Source organism: Nannospalax galili, unplaced genomic scaffold (assembly GCF_000622305.1).
Source record: "Nannospalax galili isolate Female #2095 unplaced genomic scaffold, S.galili_v1.0 scaffold1331, whole genome shotgun sequence".
Classification (NCBI taxonomy): Eukaryota; Metazoa; Chordata; class Mammalia; order Rodentia; family Spalacidae; genus Nannospalax; species Nannospalax galili.
The window spans coordinates 265,211-271,289 of record NW_008330679.1 but is presented as its reverse complement, the minus strand read 5'-3'; the positions used below and the strand labels follow the sequence as shown (position 1 = coordinate 271,289).

The window sequence follows — 6,079 nt, the reverse complement described above, 5'->3', positions numbered from 1 at the left end:
TCACCAAACTCTGGTGCACCCAACTTCATAAAAACAGTACTACAGGACTTTAAGACCCAGATTAATCCCAATTCCTTAATAGTAGGGGACATCAATACCCCATTGTTGCCATTAGATAGGTCAACAGGACAGAGAATTAACATAGAGATATCTGAATTAAACAATACCATATATCAAATGGACCTAACAGACATCTACCAAATATTCCAATCAAGCACCAAAGAATATACTTTCTATTCAGTGCCCAGTGGAACCTTCTCCAAAATCCGCCATGGGCACAAAACAAACCAGAACAAACACAAAAAGATTGAAATAATTCCATGCATTCTATCAGACCACAATGCAATACAGTTTGAAATCAACACTGGAAGAAACCCCAGTAACCACATGAACACATGGAGATTAAGCTACATGCTCCTGAATGATGAATGGGTCAAAGGAGAAATTGAGAAAGAAATAAAAGCATTCCTGGAACTAAACGAAAAGGACAATACAACAAAACCTCTGGGACACACTGAAAGCAATCCTTAGAGGGAAGTTTATAGCTCTAAGTGCCTACTTTAAAAAATCGGAAAGAACAGGAATAAATGACTTAACATTGCAACTCAAGGCACTTGAAAAGCAACAACAATGCAATCCAAACCCAGCGGGCAAGAAGAAATAACAAAAATCAGATCAGAAATCAATGAAATAGAAACAGAAAACAATACAAAGAATCAACGAATCCAAGAGCTGGTTCTCTGAGAAGATAAACAAGATTGATAGACTACTAGCCCAGTTAGCCAAAAGAAAGAAAGAGCACCTCCAAATCAACAAAATCAGAGATGAAAGGGGAAACATCACGACACCAAAAAAAAAAAAAAAAAATTCCAGAACATTATAAGGGAATACTTTAAAAACCTATATGCAATTTGGGAGTCTTTTAGACATACCCACTGAAGGGGTACTCCAGTTGCCTCACCCTGCGTCCCTGTTCAGCATGGAAGTCGGCATCCCTATTCCCTACAGGCATTTTGGGTAATGCAGTAGGCATCCTTATTCCCTATTGGCAATTTGGGTAACCCCTTCAGAGGATGGTGTGATAAGAATAGGAGGTAGGGAATTGGTTAGGCAGTTAGGGTAAAAAGACCCCAAAGAAATGTAGCCAGTTTCTTGGCTAAAAGTCAAAATGTCCTTGGGCTTGTTAGCAACATACTCTGTTCCAAAGGCCAAAAATGTCAAAAGTATTTGGGAGCTTGTATCTAATCCTTAAAAGATTTTAGGGTTACCTCTTCAGAGGGGGGAATGTTGGAGGGGAGGAAGTGGGCATGGATTTGAACAAAACACCTTATATGCATGTCTGAAATTCTCAATAAAGTTTTTGTAAAAATAAAAAAATAAAAACCTATATGCTACTAAATTTGAAAACCTAAAAGAAATGGATGGATATCTAAAAGCATGGGAACCACCAAAACTAAACCAAGAAGAGATTAACAGCTTAAACAGACCCATAACACATAAGGAAATTGAAACAGTAATACAAAACCTACCAACTAAAAAAAAGCCCAGGACCAGATGGATTTACAGTAGAATTCTACTAGATATTAAAAGAGGATCTACATCCAAAACTACTTAATTTATTCAAAAAGATAGAAATGGAGGGAGAACTTCCAAATTCCTTCTATGAAGCCAGCATCACTCTAATACCAAAGCCAGGCAAAGATACAACCAAAAAATAAAACTATAGCCCTTAATGAACATAGATGCAAAAATTCTCAGCAAAATACTTGCAAACCGCATACAGAAAAACTTCAAAAAGAACATCCACCATGATCAAGTTGGCTTCATTCCAGAGATGCAGGGATGATTCAATATACACAAGTCAATAAATATCATAAATAATATAAATAGGCTCAAAGACAAGAATCACATGATCATCTCAATAGATGCAAAGAAGGCCCTTGACAAAATTCAACATGCATTAATGTTCAAAGTTCTAGAGGGAATTGGCCTGCAGGGAACATACTTCAACATAATTAAAGCCATATATAACAAACCCACAGCCAACATCATTCTAAATGGAGAAAAACTGGAAGCATTCTCATTGAAATCAGGAACCAGACAAGGCTATCCACTATCTCCACTCCTCTTTAACATAGTGCCTAAAACTCTTGCAAGAGCAATAAGACAAGAGAAAGATACTCCTAGAAATTATTAACACTTTCAGTAAAGTGGCAGGTTACAAAATTAGCCTACAAAAGTCTGTAGCTTTTCTATATACTAATAACAATCAGAGAAAGAGCACATGGAAACACTCCCCTTCACAATAGATGTAAAATAAAAATAAAAATAAAATATAAAATAAAATATCTTGGAATAAACCTGACCAAAGATATTAAAGACTTCTCCAATGAAAAATTTAAATCTTTAAAGAAAGAGACTGGGGAAGACATCAGAAGATGGAAGGACCTCCCATACTCATGGATTGGAAGAATTAATATTATGAAAATGACCAACCTACCTAAAGCCATTTATAGATTCAATGCAATGCCAATCAAAATCCACATGACATTTTTTCACAGAATTGGAAAAAAACATCCTAAGATTCATATAGAAGCACAAAAGACCTCAGACAGCCAAAGCAACTCTGAGCACTAAGAGCAATGCTTGGGGGAATTACTATGCCAGATATTAAACTGTATTACAGAGTAATAATCATAAAAACAACATGGTACTGGCACAAAAATAGACCCATAGATCAATGGAACAAAATTGAAGACCCAAATATGAGTACATGCAATTTCAACTACCTGGTATTTGACAAAGGGGCCAAGTACATTCACTGGAGGAAAGAGCAAATGGTGTTGGTAAAACTGGATCCCCACCTGTAGAAGAATGAAACTAAACTTCTATCTTTCACCTTGCATAAAAGTCAACTAAAAATGGTTCAAATACCTCAGTATGAAGCCTGAAACTCTGAAACTGTTAGAAGAAAACATTGGTAATAACCTATAAGATATAGGTGTGGGAAAGGATTTTCTAAGCTAGACATCAACTGCCCAGGAAACAAGGTCAAGAATCAACAAATGGGACCTCATTAAACTAAAAAGCTTCTGTACATCAAAAGAAGCAACCAAGGAAGTGAAGAGAAAACTCACAGAATGGGAGAAAATCTTCACCAGTGACACATCTGACAGAGGTTTAACATACAGAATATATAATGAACTGAAAAAACAAAGAATCAAGAAAGGAAGTAACCCAATTAAAAGATGGGCTAAGGAATCGAACAGAGAATTCACAAAAGAAAAAGTAAAGATGGCTAAGAAGCATCTTAAAAGTTGTTCAACATCACTAGTAATTAGGGAAATGCAAATTAAAACCACTTTAAGATTTCATCTTACCCCAGTCAGACTGGCTAAGATCAAGAGAACAAATGATACCAAATGTTGAAGAGGATGTGGGGAAAGGGGAACACTCATCTACTGCTGGTGGGACTGCAAACTTGTTCAACCCCTATGGAAAGCAGTATGGAGAACTCTTAAAAACTACAAATGAACCTACCAATTAACCCAGTTATACCACTTCTTGGCATATACCCAAAGAATTCATCCTATTGCTGAGACATATAAATCCATGTTTGTTGCTGCCCTTTTCACAACAGCTAAGACATGGAAGCAACCCAAGTGTCCCTCAACAAATGAGTGGATAATAAAAATGTGGTTCATTTTTATGATGGAGTTTTACTCAGCAGTAAAGAAAGATGAAATCATGAAATTTGCAGGTAAATGGATGGAACTAGAAACTGTTATACTAAGTGAAGTAACACAGACTCACAAAAAAATGGTGTGTGTTCTCCCTCATATGTGGATCCTAGGAACAATCCTGATAAGTGAATATGTATCCAGGCATAACTATTTAGATAAGATTGGGGTCTGCTGTTTATTTTCCCAGTTCTATGCTGGATTACGATCTGGGAGTTCCTTGAAGAAGAACAGTAGGAAACTGGTGTTAATAAGGGAGATATGGATAAAAATGGGTTATTTTAAGGGGAGGGGGGAGGGAGAGAAGGTATCTCCTATCTGGCATTGTTTCTTGTTATGTAGCCTTTAGCTATTGTCCTGGCTTGTTTCTTCATTGCTGTGACAAAACACTCTGACCACTACCAACTTGGGGAAGAAAGGGTTTATTCAGCTTACATCTCCCAGGTCACAGTTCATCAGGGAGCCCAAGGTAGGAACTCAGGGCAGGAACCTGGAAGCAGGAGCTGGAGTGCAGGCCATGGAGGAATGCTGCTTACTGACTTGTTCCGCTGGCCCCTGCTCAGCCTGCTTTCTTATGCTACATAGGCCCACCTGCCCAGGGGTGGCACCACCCACAGTTGGCTGGGCCCTCCCACATCATTCATCAAGAAGATGCCCCTCAGACATGGCCACAGGCCAGTCCAATAGAGGAAATTCCCCAATTGAGGCTCCCTCAACCCAGGTGTGTCATGTTGACACTAAAGCTATCCAGCACAGAAGGTTATACAAGGAACCTAGGGGATAAAGGGAAATAAGGAGCTCAAGAGAGGTAGGACCATAGGAGAAGGGTATCATTAAGGGAGAAATAGGAAAAACAGGGGCACCTTAAATGGAGAAATCATGGTGGAACGGTTAGACAATGTGAGAGATAAATAATGCCCAGTTGGTTTTAAAAAACCATAGGGAACCATATTAGTCCAACAACCTACTGAAAAATTATACATACAACCAGATCAAATAATGTAATATATGTTTAGTCAAGGTTTATTTGAGAGCATTTGGTCTTTGCCCAAGTTTTATCTACATGTCACATGATAACTAAAGGCACCAGACTGGCGGAATTAACCTTCTTGGATGTTTAACAGCCATACTATGAGGCCTATACTAATTTGGACAAAAGGACATAAAGGACAGTTTTTGCTCTTTTCCCTCCTAAGTTGACTTAAGTTCCAAAGGACTATGAGCATCTTTCAAAATGTCATATAACTGTGGTGAGTCACCTGTCCTCTTGATCAAGGAGACCATGGAGACCCCACCAGATGGACCTGAACCAGTGTCCAGTCTACAAAAAGGAGGGTCAACACAGAGGAAACATTTCCTCCAAGCTTCCAAGTGAAGCCAGCCATAGTCGAGCAGGACCTTTGACTGATGTTCACATAAAGGGAACTGGTAAAAGAATGGAGCCAGGGGCTCCTCCCAAGTCCATGTGACCCCTGAGAAACAGATCCTCAAATGACCTTAAGAGTAAAAATAAATTGGTTTATCTGGGCCAAGTGTAGGGTCCTAAGCACCCAAAAGGAAAGTAAGAACCAAAGATTAATGGGGTCAATACAATTTTTTAAGAGTCCATATGTATAGCCAAAGGCTATATGACAAGAAACAATGCCAGACAGGAGATACCTTCCTCTGAGATATTGGCCAGGGTGGCCCAAAAGACTCCCAGACAGAAACCCAGCATAAAATGAAAAATGAACAGCAGACCCCAATCTTATCTAAAGGAGTATTGACAACCGATTGCTGCTAGATGAGGAACAGCTGATCTTCCTAAAACAAGGCTCTCTAGATAGGCTGACTAGATTCAACAGATGGACAAGCACTGGGGAATGGCTGGGGGCACTGGCAGTGGAAAATTACAGGGATGACAGAGTATATGGGCTCCAGTGTGTGTGTGTGTGGGGGGGACTATGGGAGGATGCCATTTGGGAAGTGGATATATAAATGAGTAAGATTGTGTGGGATGTTCTCTATGAGAGAGACACAAAAAAAAAATCAACAAATTAAAAAAAAGGACATATTTGAGGAGGAAGCATAAACATTTACTTCATGTTAATTAGTAGAGGTGATAAACATTACCATTGAAATCTACCTTATGACTTTATGTCCATAGTCAGGTGCCAAGGATCTGAGTGTAACTGAATGTGACTAGTAATAATCAGATCCATAGATATTAAAGACACATGTGCAACATCTAAACATTAGTAGCATTAAAAATGTAGGAAATAGCATATTTTTTTTAGATTGGCCTATATTTTTAATGAATGAATATTATATTAGCAATGAAAATTAAACATGATTACTTA

General features: G+C 38.4%; 1 protein-coding gene across 7 annotated transcripts in view; it reads right to left on the bottom strand.

Annotated features, from left to right (window-relative positions):
* The window catches only part of Lclat1 (lysocardiolipin acyltransferase 1), a 208,624-nt gene that overhangs the window by 65,286 nt on the left and 137,259 nt on the right, over positions 1-6,079 (bottom strand). The window lies entirely within an intron of this gene.